Source organism: Salmo trutta, chromosome 22, assembly GCF_901001165.1.
Source record: "Salmo trutta chromosome 22, fSalTru1.1, whole genome shotgun sequence".
NCBI classification, from domain to species: domain Eukaryota; kingdom Metazoa; phylum Chordata; class Actinopteri; order Salmoniformes; family Salmonidae; genus Salmo; species Salmo trutta.
In genome coordinates this window covers 33712593-33725862 of record NC_042978.1, presented here as the reverse complement: position 1 = coordinate 33725862, position 13270 = coordinate 33712593, and positions in this window count along the sequence as shown.

Sequence of the window (13270 nt, the reverse complement as noted above, 5' to 3'; positions counted from 1 at the left end):
TGGGTGGTTGGAGGATGATGGTCTCAGTCTGAAGATCTGAAGATCTCGTACAACGCTGTGTACTACTCCCTTCACAGAACAGTGCAAACTGTCTCTAACCAGAATAGAAAGAGGAGTGGGAGGCCCCGGTGCACAACTGAACAAGAGGACAAGTTTGAGAAACAGACGCCTCACAAGTCCTCAACTGGCAGCTTCATTATATAGTACCCGCAAAACACCAGTCTCAACGTCAACAGTGAAGAGGCGTCTCCGGGATGCTGGCCTTCTAGGCAGAGTTGCAAACAAAAAGCCATATCTCAGACTGGCCAATAAAAAGAAAAGATTAAGATGGGCAAAAGAACACTGGACAGACACTGGACAGAGGAACTCAAATTAGACACTCTAATGTACTTGTCCTCTTGTTCAGTTGTGTACCAGGGCCTCCCACTCTTCTTTCTATTCTGGTTAGAGCCAGTTTGTGCTGTTCTGTGACGGGAGCAGTACTAATCAGTACAGCAGTTTTCAGCTGTGCTAACATTGGCTAACACAATGTGCCATTGGAACACACGAGTGATGGTTGCTGATAATGGGCCTCCGTACGCCCATGTAGATAATTCACTATAAAATCAGCCATTTCCAGCTTCAATAGTCATTTCCAACATTAACAATGTCTACACTGTATTTCTGATCAATTTTATGTTATTTTAATGGACAAAAATGTGGTTTTCTTTCAAAAACAAGGACATTTCTAAGTGACCCCAAACTTTTGAACGGTAGTATATATAGGATAAGGCTTCTTCAATCGGTGGTTTGGTTTCCAAGGAGATGGGATAATTTGTCCAACGGGCATGGCCTCGCCTTGCGGAACTTGATCTACTGTCTGTTTAGTAAGTCCTATAATTTATAAGGAGACTCACAGAAGGCGGGCTCTAATAGCTAGACAGTGTGACACGGAAATGGCCCGTCGGTCCTAAGAACTCAACACATTTAATGTAAACTTGAGATTTCCTTATAAATGTTCATAGAATGTTAAAATTGTGTTTTGTAAAGGAAAAACTCCCAAACATGACCATGGTTCCTTTACACATGTTATAGCCAAAGCCACATTACACTTAGTTTATGACATACAGTAGGAGGATCAGAATGGATATATCACATTTTGTTTAATATCAACATGTCATGAATGTTTCAGTTTAATACATTTAATACATGTTTAATATGCCCCCCCCCTCCCTGTGTAGTAACCCAGGCAGATCACAAGGCGATCTGCTGATTTTTCTATCTCCTATCTCCTGAGCTCCCCAGGGTCATAAAGAAAGGGGGGGGACAGATGAGCTATTGTCCGTTGCGGCCTTTATGGCCCCACCATATCATGGAGCCGGCATTCCTGCTCTGGTAACCCCTCAATGACAAGAAAGGTGACCCTGGTTCTGTGTTAAGGTGTAATCACCCCCCATTGCACATGGCCTCCTCGCGGACCCTCGTCACAACACCAGACAGCCTGCTGAACCATAGCAGCCCAGCCAGCCTGCAGAACCCTAGCAGCCAAGCCTGCCAGAAGAACTATAGCAGCCCAGCCTGCCAGAAGAACCATTGCAGCCCAGCCAGCCTGCAGAACCCTAGCAGCCCAGCCAGTCTGCTGAACCCTAGCAGCCAAGCCTGCCAGAAGAACTATAGCAGCCCAGCCTGCCTGCAGAACCCTAGCAGCCCAGCCAGTCTGCTGAATCCTAGCAGCCCAGCCTGCCAGAGGAACTATAGCAGCCTAGCCAGCCTGCAGAACCCCAGCAGCCCAGCCAGTCTGCTGAATCCTAGCAGCCCAGCCTGCCAGAGGAACTATAGCAGCCCAGCCTGCCTGTAGAACCATAGCAGCCCAGCCAGCCTGTAGAACCATAGCAGACCCGGCCAGTCTGCTGAACCATAGCAGCCCAGCCAGCCTGCAGAACCATAGCAGCCCAGCCAGTTTGCTGAACCGTAGCAGCCCAGCCAGCCTGCAGAACCATAGCAGACCCGTCCAGTCTGCTGAACCGTAGCAGCCCAGCCAGCCTGCAGACCTATAGTAGCTCAGCCAGCCGGCTGAACCATAGCAGCCCAGCCAGCCTGCAGAACCATAGCAGCCCAGCCTGCCTGCAGAACCATAGCAGCCCAGCCAGCCTGCTGTTGCTAGAGATAACACAGACAGACAGTAAGGCTCTATGACAGAGAAGCCAGAGAGAGAGATAGGGAGGGAAGGAAGGAGAGAGACAGATAAAGTGTGGGGAGGGAGAGAGAATTAGAGATAAAGAGAGAGTGAGAGGGGGAGGGAAAGAATGAGAGAGACCGATAAAGTGTGGGGAGGAGGAGAGCGAGGGAGGGATCTGATAGGGCCTACTGACACCCCTATCAGATCACAGTAAAATCCCAGCCGACTTGAACAGAGCAATACTCAATCATGAGACATCAAAGCTGAACAAACTGCATACTATTAAGAAATGCTATAGACAGAAGGAAAGTAGTGTAGAAACCTACCAGAAAACAATTAGCCAACAACAAATTCCATCCCTTTTAGACATCTTCCTGGACAAAATGTTTCACTGCAATAGCGAAGGTGTAAAATTGGCAGTAGAAAGCCTAAATAGTATATTTGACCTCTCAACTTCCCTATCAAATCCAAAGAGAGAGCGGGGGAGGGAAAGAAGGAGAGAGACAGATAGTGTGGGCAGGGACAGAAAGAGAGCGAGGGGGTGAGTGGGAATGGGTGGGAGGAAGAAGGGACAGCAGAGGAGAAAAGGAGATGGGAGGAGTTAAGTATCCAAGAGGAAGAGACAGTTAGAGCAGTGTCATTAATCACATTCACACTGTCACTAAGATAGATAGATAAATAGTGAGGAGGTGGTGGTTAACAGTGAGTGGGAGAGCTACAGTGTATCCATATTGTGCTTTCTACTGTAAACACCATCTATGTAAACACCTATTATCTGCAAGGGTGAATGACACCCATCTGTATGTGGGTGAGTGTTACAGTGTCAACACGTGCCACACGCGTGCACACACACACACACACACACACACACACACACACACACACACACACACACACACACACACACACACACACACACACATCTGACATCCTGCTCCATTAGACCCAGAAAACACTGTCACAGTGCTTCTATTCTGAGATCATTTCTGTGTTAAATGCCTCTCACTCTTCTCTCCCCTCTCTTTTCTCAAGGAATGCACAGTGCAGGTGGCAGTGAGGCCAACAATAGGCATCCTGTGCATTCCAAATGGCCCACTATTCCCTATAGTGCACTACTTTTCACAAGAGCCCTATGGGCTCTGATGAAAAGTAATGCACTACATAGTGAATAGGATGCCATTTGGGACGCATCCACTGTGTCTGCCGCTTCCTGATTCCATTTCCACGCTGTAATGGATGCGACAGCTTGAGAAAATTAAAGATGTTAGCTGCGGCTCAGAGGGCAAACACATCAAGCTGAATCACTGTGTGTAAAGATGCCTTCATGCACTTAAGTGATAAATAATTTCCCTGCTGCCTGTCAGTGAGGTGGCGTCAGCGAGACCGATGATGAGATTCATATTGATAGGTTTTATCTCATCAAGTTGAAGAAAGCTCTTACTGAGAACAGGAAGAGGGACAGTGTGTGAAGGTTAAGGTTACAACAAGCTCTACTCCACTGATCTGCGTGCTTGTGTAGTAGAGTGATGTTGTTCCCCTAGATTATGCACCAAGTTGCACGCAAGGACAGTTCAAGTAGGCCAGGGCAAGAGGGGATGTTAATAAGTTAATAACAATAATAATAATTCAATGTGTTTTCTTTATTTAATTACAGCAGCATAGTTAATGTTATTTTTCAGTGTACAAACATTTTTTGATATCTATATTGTAAATACACCTAATTGTAAAAGTTTGTATATTTTGGTTTGGTCCATCGCGGGTTATCCGTACTTACGGACCCTGTTATCGTTCTCTTTTGCCGGACCTTCAGCTAGCAAGGTATGTTGTCCTTGGCGCCGTAATTTGGCAATATCAAAACTGTGGTAAAGTTACATAAAGTGCTGTTACGCAATTATAGGGTTTGTTACAATGTGAACAATTATAAAGATTTATGTTAACTTTCACCAAGCTCGCTAATTAGGGTACCTATTGTAACTCGGGAGTATTTGGGACCGTGTTTGAGTGAGTTGCTATGTGGTCACGCAGGTGCCCGAGAGCTGTGACTGCACCGAGGGCTAACCTATTGTGTGTTGTCTCTTCGTGTGCAGGTATGTCTTTTATTTTGTTCCGAATATGTTGTATATAATTTTAACTGTATTGTATAGTGTGCTGATGGGCACTGAATGTATGTATGCAGTTCCCGCTCTTTTGCCGGACCTTCAGCTAGCAAGGTGCCCGAGAGCTGTGACTGCACCGAGGGCTAACCTATTGTGTGTTGTCTCTTCGTGTGCAGGACCAATAAACATGATTCAACCATCATAATTCCAGTTGTGGCAGTGTCCTGATTAAAAGTACACAACGCAGAACGAACCACGCTACAAACTGGTGCCGTGACCTGCCGACTGGTCAGCTCGAGCCGACCCCCGGGAGCTGTGCATGTGGCTGAGGCGCACGACCTGCGCATGCGCATTTGTTGATGGTTTGCTGTAAGCTAAGATATACTGTAAACAGTGAATGTGAATGTAGCATATTCATTAGATACAGGTATTCGTGCTTATTTGTATGTTTTTGATGAATTTGTATATTGCATTTTTTTTTTGTATTTGATTGCAGTAAATAACCTTGTATTTTAGTGCCCTGTTGAGCCATGGTAGATTCTCAAGTCCATAGATTGAGTTATGCTGGGGATTTTAGTGTGGGTAGAGGGAGGGGTGTCCTTGCATTTACACCAAGTGTACAGTCAGCTCCTGGGAGTAGAGCGTTTGCTAGTCCTGAGTTTGCAAGCGCTGGGAGGGGTAGGCTGTTTGTTCCACCTGACCAGGGTATCCCACCTCTGTCTTTTGATGTACCATCATCCACAGTCCTCAGTGATAATGGGACGCCTCCGAGTCAGCTTAGTGACATTATTAAGCAGATTGGTTCAGAGATAGGTAAATCCATCAGAGCGAGTTTACTGCAGTCTGGGGTTTCAAGTCTTTCTCCTGCCTGTCCCCCTCACCAACCCCAGCATGTTCCCCTGCCTGAGCAGTGTGGGTCAACCTTTATTGATGCGTCCAAGCTGAATCTGGTTGTGAAGTCCGATGTTAGTCCTCCACCTTTCTTTAGGGGTGATGGCTCAGATAAGTACTCTGTTCTGGAGTGGGAGGAGTTAATGGGAGTCTACTTAGAAAAGAGGGGTTACACTGGGTCTGAGAATGTTGGGGAGGTGATGTCTAGGCTCATGGGGAGGGCACGGGATGTGACCAAAGTCTGGATGCGTAACAACCCTGTTGTCACAGATGTTAAGACGGTGTTCAGTGTTCTCAAGCAACACTTTGGGGATACTGTCTGCTCAGGTATGCCATTAGCTGATTTCTATTCAATCAAACCATATGCTAATGAGGGTCCAATAGATTTCTGGATTAGGCTTAACAAAGCTGCAGAGGCAGCCAAACAGTACCTTGTGAGTGAGGGCAGGACCTTACCCAATGAGTGCTCAGAGTTGGCAGTCATGTTTGTACGCAACTGTCCTGATAGAGAGTTGGCCCAAGTGTTCAAGAGCAAACCCATTCGTGACTGGACAGCCAGTGAGGTACAGGATCAGTTGGATGAACTGTTAAGGGAACGTAAAGCATGTAGAACACAACTTTCACAGCAGGTGGCTGCCGTCTTTGACTCCCCACAGGAGGGAGTGGGTCCTGTGAACAGACCTAAGGTGTCATCCTTTTCTCAATGTGGCCGTGAACCAGACCAGGCACCATCTATATCTGAGGGTGAGACATTAGAGAAGGTTTTGACTTTGTTAGAGAAGGCTCTGGTCAGCAATACTCAGTCTGTGAACAGAGGGCCCCGTAAACAGTTCCACAAACGTCAGCGTGAGTGCGCCGTCTGTGGAAGCACTAATCACTGGACCAAAGCTCACTGTCAGATGCACCAGCTGTGCTTCAAGTGCTTCTCTCCGGGCCACATTAGCTTTGACTGTAGTGAGGCTGGGCAGCGACAGAACCCTGGATGTGGACAGACTGGCAGGTCTCAGGAAAACTAGAATGCCTCCATTCTGAGGAGGGCAATGTGGGGCAGTCTTATTTTTCCTCCACTGATGATGATATCCAATCTGTTTATTCTTACATTTGTGAGTCAGTACCCAAGAACAACACAGTCATTTTTCAGAACACAATGAGAATTCCGCAGAATGACAGTTTGTTTTACACCTCCGTGCTAATACAGGATAAAGTTGAGTTGAAGGGGATGTTAGATAGTGGGTCCATGGCTACTACTCTGACCGCAGATATTGTACCTCGGTTGAGGGAGGCAGGAGTGGTAGAGGGGAACTTTCTAGCTCCTTCAGATATTATCCTGGTGGGTTGTGGTGGGAAGCAAACTAGCCCAGTGGGCATGTGTGATTTAAAAATTCAGCTTTATGGTTTCAGCTATGTAGTCCCAGTGCTTATTGTAGATGGGCAGGTTGATGAACTCATTGTGGGCACTAATGTGTTGAAGTCTTTGATTAGACAGTTCAAATCAAATGACAGCTACTGGCGGGTGGTGGGTACACCAGGTTCCTCTAGCCAGTGCGATGACAGCCACTTCCTGCGTCTCCTGTCAAATCTGGAGAGATGGAGAGGAGACTCTATCCCAGATAAAGTAGGCACCATTAAGTTGAAGAGAGCAGTAACACTCCGACCCACGAGTGAGCATCTAGTGTGGGGCCGCCTACCCCCAAAGACAAAACTCTCTGTGGGCAGTACTGTTGTTGTCGAGACCAGCACGTCTCGTTGTGTGAATCGACACATACTAGTGGGGAGAGTAGTTACGCCTCTGTGGGGGGATGGATGGCTACCTGTGAAGATAGTGAATCCAACAACATCACCAGTTACCCTGAGACGAAATGCTAAAGTGGCGGATGTGTATCCTTGCATTGCATTAGAGGATTTTGATGATGTCAAGCAGCAAGCAGCTTACCAGAACGTGGCTAAAGTTCAATGTGACAGCTCACACGGCAGTCTGACAGCTAAGAGTTCCGGTGGTGGCAGTGTAGTTCATGGCAACAGTACACTGAGCAATCTTGGACTTCAAGGCCTGTCTGTTGAGGAGTGTCCAGTTTCACAGTTCTGGAAGGATAAACTTGTCAATTTAATTGGGAAGTATGACACAGTGTTCTCTAGACATAGCCTAGATTGTGGTGAGGCAAAGGGGTTCTGCCATCGCATACGACTGACTGATGACCGCCCATTTCGATTACCTTATCGTAGGCTTTCTCCAGCTCATTACCAAAAACTCAGGGAAACACTGGATGATATGGAGGAAAAGGAAATCGTCAGAAAATCAAGCAGTGAGTATGCCTCACCATTGGTGCTGGTATGGAAAAAGAATGGGGACTTGCGCCTATGTACTGACTTTAGGTGGTTAAATGCCCGCACTGTAAAGGACGCTCATCCCCTGCCTCATCAGGCTGATGTACTGGCCGCGCTGGGAGGTAATGCCTTCTTCAGCACAATGGACTTGACGTCAGGGTATTATAACGTGCCACTGCATGAAGAGGACAGGAAATACACGGCCTTTTCCTCTCCTTTAGGCCTGCACGAGTACAATCGGTTGCCTCAGGGCCTCTGCAACAGCCCGGCTACATTTATGAGAATGATGCTGACCATTTTTGGTGACCAAAACTTTCTAAGTCTCCTTTGTTATTTGGATGATCTGATGGTTTTTGCTAAGACTGAGGAAGAGAGTCTGCAGAGACTTGAGATGGTTTTTCAGCGGTTGCAGGAGCACAATCTTAAACTGTCTCCGTCTAAGTGCAAGTTTTTGAGGAGGTCTGTTAAGTTTTTGGGTCACATCATTTCTCAGGAGGGTGTAGCCACTGACCCTGCTAAAGTTCAAACTATTTTGAACGTGACTGAGAGCGAGATGATGGAAGCTGATGGTGTCACTCCGTCTCCTAGCAAAATCCGTTCTTTTCTTGGTATGGTAGTATACTATCAGCACTACATTGAGAATTGTTCCATGGTTGCTAGGCCATTGTTTCAGCTAACTACAGGTCAGAAGAAGCCTAGGAGAGGCAAGGGTGGGAGGAGGCCTGGTCCCTCTCGCAGGCTCACTGCTGCAGACTGGACTGCCGAATGTCAACTCGCTTTTGAAGCTTTGAAATCAGCACTAGTTGACCAGGCACTGCTGGCTCATCCAGATTTTTCTCAGCCATTTTTACTTTCTGTGGATGCATCTACTAGTGGTTTGGGAGCTGTACTATCCCAAGTGCAAGATGGAACGGCAATAGCCAGGCCAATAGCTTTTGCTAGTAAATCTCTTAATCATGCACAATCCAAGTATCCTGCTCACCGGCTGGAATTTCTAGCCATGAAATGGGCCATTCGTGATAAATTCAGCCATTGGCTGCGAGGGCATAAGTTTACTGTGTGGACCGACAACAATCCACTCAAATATATTCTTACAAAGCCGAGACTTGATGCATGCGAGCAGAGATGGGTTGCAAAGCTGGCACCCTTTGACTTTGATATCCAGTACATACCAGGTCCCAAGAATGTCGTTGCTGATGCTTTGAGCAGAGAGCCATTTGTCCGCTCCACAGTTCTGCAACGACTGACAAGAATTCCATATGATGTCCTGCTGGAGGAAGCCAGAGGTCTTCGAGTGGATGATGTTCAAGACATGTTCCGCCTCTCCTGTGAACAGCCCGAGGCTGGCTGTGGAACGTCTATGGCTCCTGGGAGTGAGTTAAGTAGAGCTGGAGACGATGTCAGTGGGTTGGTTTCCTGTGAAGAGGTGTCTGCTGTCCTCCATGCTCACCGCCGATGGGATGATGGTGCCACGGTGAGGGCCATTTCACATGCGCAGCACCTTGAGAAGTTGATGTCCATGGGTCAGAGCCCTTTACCTGTCTTTACACACAAGGAGCTGTATGATAACCAGTCACTGGATCCTGTCATCAGCAGAGTCATGTTCTTTGTAGATAGAGGCCGGCGCCCATCTAGGAGAGAGCGAGTCCTTGAAGCTAATGAAACAGTTTATACTCTAAGACAGTGGGGAAAACTCACCATGCGGTTAGGGATTCTGTATCGTGTCTCAAAACACCCAGTGAGTAAGAAGAAAATATTCCAGTATGTTGTACCTGTGTCTTTGAGGGGCCTTGTGTTGAAGGGAGTTCATGATGATGCTGGTCATCAGGGTCAGCAGCGCACATTGTGGCTTACGAGACAGCGGTTTTACTGGAACTCTATGGAAAAGGATGTCAAGGAATACGTGGCCCACTGTAAGAGATGCGTGTTGAGTAAAGCACCTGAGCCTGAAGCAAGAGCTCCACTTGTCTCCATTGTGACAACGGCACCTTTGGAACTTGTGTGTATTGATTTCTGGACTGCAGAAGATTCAAACAACAAGTCTATTGATGTGTTAGTAGTGACTGATCACTTTACTAAGCTGGCATGTGCGTATCCGTGTCCAAACCAGTCTGCTAAGACTGTGGCTCGTGTTCTCTGGAATAATTTCTTCTGCGTTTATGGGTTCGCTGATTGTATCCATTCTGACAGGGGTGCTAACTTTGAAAGTTCACTTATTGCAGAATTACTTCAGTTATCTGGTGTTGGAAAGTCCCACACCACACCTTATCATCCCATGGGGAACGGTCAAGCAGAACGTCTAAATCGCACGCTGGGTGGGATGATTAGAGCTCTGCCAGCTAGGTCCAAGGCTAAATGGCCTCAGATGTTGAACACATTGACATTCTCCTATAACTGCACTGTTCACGAGACTACTGGGTTTCCACCCTTCTTCTTGATGTTTGGACGCACCCCTAGGTTGCCAGTAGATGTTATGTTTGAAAGTGTGCTGTTGGATGGGGACACGGTCGATGTGGATAAGTATGTCCAGTCTTTGGGTGAGGATCTGAGAGAAGCCATGACATTGGCTCAGCAGCATGCAAGTAAGCAACAAAAGAGACAAGCCGAGGTCTACAACAGACGGTCGAAGGGTCATTCGGTAGAGAAGGGAGACAGTGTTCTACTTGCTAACAAGGGAGAGAGGGGCAAGAAGAAACTGGCTGATCGCTGGGACAGTGCGGTGTACATAGTTGTTGCGAAGAACAGCTCACTGAACACATATCGTATACAGCACCCTACCACTGGGCGCATCAAGACGGTGCATAGGAACCTGATTATGCCAGTCAACTTTCTGCCTTTGCCTTCATGGGAGGAACCTGAGAGTCACGGATATCTATCGAGTGGTGACGTGTTCTCTGAGATGTCTGCAGCGTCCAGCAAAATGGATGGGAGTGACGCAAGGACTGTCCACTGGGTAGAAAGCCTTCCTGAGTCTTCTGGGAGGATATTCCAAGAAGATGGTGTAGTCCCAGTTGATGGAAGTGAAGTGGAACGGCCATATGACGTCCCCTTGAGTGAGGTGTGCTCAGTAGAAGTGGACCAGAGAGAGATTCCCAAAGCCTACAAGAGTTCTGATGGCGAAACTCCATTCAGTGGGGATGGTGCTGTGACAGATGTTAACTTGGTTGAAGATGCTTTGTCAGTGTGGTCTGTGGCAATCTACCAGGATTCTGATCAGTCGTCTGACGCTACTAGTGTTGAGTCTGTAACTGAAAGTGTGCTGGCTCCGGATAGGCCGAGTTGTAGTATTCCCCAACCTGAGGTTAGACCTCTGAGCACGGTTACTGCTGTCCGTGACATTCCTGCTAGGTTTTTGGGTGAGGGTGTTCGGACTAGACTAGGTAGATTTATTAAGCCAGTGAATAGGTTAATCCAAACTATGTTTACACAGGAAATGAAACCGTTCTTGGTTTCTCAGTGACGGTAGGATATTGTCTACCTTTTCATTTTTTTGTGTGTATATGGTAACCTAACTGGGTCTTAGAGTGATTGGTGGGTTGGTCTAATATTTTTGACAATTCATGTAACTTTGTGTGTAGTTCATCAGCATAAAATGTATTTGGCATTTTTCTGTATACGGTTGAATAAGGGATTAGCTACCTCTTATTTTTCCTAATCCTTCGCGGGATAGCTTTCCAGCTGATCGACCATTTGTGGGTCTAGACTTAAGGGACTACACTGGGTTACTCCGTCGCTCTGTGGGTGTGAATTTATTTTTTAATTTTTTTTTTCTTTCTTTGCTTTGTTACCTTCGAGGTAATGTGTTTTGTGCCTATAATCTAGTGTAAAACAGTGGGGGTGAATGTAGTAGAGTGATGTTGTTCCCCTAGATTATGCACCAAGTTGCACGCAAGGACAGTTCAAGTAGGCCAGGGCAAGAGGGGATGTTAATAAGTTAATAACAATAATAATAATTCAATGTGTTTTCTTTATTTAATTACAGCAGCATAGTTAATGTTATTTTTCAGTGTACAAACATTTTTTGATATCTATATTGTAAATACACCTAATTGTAAAAGTTTGTATATTTTGGTTTGGTCCATCGCGGGTTATCCGTACTTACGGACCCTGTTATCGTTCTCTTTTGCCGGACCTTCAGCTAGCAAGGTATGTTGTCCTTGGCGCCGTAATTTGGCAATATCAAAACTGTGGTAAAGTTACATAAAGTGCTGTTACGCAATTATAGGGTTTGTTACAATGTGAACAATTATAAAGATTTATGTTAACTTTCACCAAGCTCGCTAATTAGGGTACCTATTGTAACTCGGGAGTATTTGGGACCGTGTTTGAGTGAGTTGCTATGTGGTCACGCAGGTGCCCGAGAGCTGTGACTGCACCGAGGGCTAACCTATTGTGTGTTGTCTCTTCGTGTGCAGGTATGTCTTTTATTTTGTTCCGAATATGTTGTATATAATTTTAACTGTATTGTATAGTGTGCTGATGGGCACTGAATGTATGTATGCAGTTCCCGCTCTTTTGCCGGACCTTCAGCTAGCAAGGTGCCCGAGAGCTGTGACTGCACCGAGGGCTAACCTATTGTGTGTTGTCTCTTCGTGTGCAGGACCAATAAACATGATTCAACCATCATAATTCCAGTTGTGGCAGTGTCCTGATTAAAAGTACACAACGCAGAACGAACCACGCTACACTTGCATGTGGGTAGAGTGGGATTTTTGGAGTAGCGGACACCTTTTTGTAACATGATATCCTCACCTGTCCCACTCCCATTCACAAGGAGGCGATAGCATAGGAAAGTATTTTCATTTTGTGAAAACAAGGAAGAGTCGTCTTCCTGGCTAAAAACATAGCAAGCTAGCTAGCCTTTTTAGCTTCCCACATCTCCATGTGAAATAATCAGATTTATAATATAAAAATATGCCTGGCAAATATTCCTATACATACTGGTGTAACCTAAAACATTATCCCAGTTTGATATGTTGATTGTGTATTCTTTCTGATATCAGCTAAAAATAGAACATTATGTTTCGGTCATGGAGAAAAAAGCATATGGCTAGCTAGTTGGCTACAGCAGGTTCTAACATTTCGCAAAACCCTGCAATGAATAGTTATTGCTTCTAAACAAAATACATTTTTGGTCAAATTCTTAGGTTTTCTTGTTGTTTTCTCATTTGTTGTGTTTCTAGTCTTGTTGTCTTCCCTTGCTAGCAAGTTGGCTAAACACTGCAATCTAGCTATCCTTTTAGTTTCCCACATCTCCATGTGAAATAATAAAATTCATAATCATATCATGTGCCCTGGCAAATATTCGTATACTTGCCAGTGTAACCTACAACATTATCCTAATTCCATATAATGCTATGATGTATTTACTCCTATATAAGCTAAAAATAGAATGTCAGAATGTATGTTTTAGCCTAGAACAATATTATCAGTTCTCAGCAAAATGCATCTTTTGGGGATTCTATAAGGCCCCAATGTTGTTTGGTTTATTGTTTGATATGTCACTGAGATTATATTTAGTTATTAATGCAAAATAGGCAGCTTTTTTTTATGCCAATCTCAACCAAGATAGCAATCTCGACGTTGAAGTGATTTTGAAATTGATAAGCTTCTAACATTGCCATGTGAAATAATCTCATTTATTTAGTAAATAATATTCCCTAGCAAATATTATTATACATGCCGGTGTAACCTACAAAGTTATCCCAGTTTGATATGCAGTTTGAATGTATTCACTCCCAAATCAGCTCCCCCCCAAAAAGTCATGTTTTGCTTGTGGAGAAAAAGCACGTCTCACAGC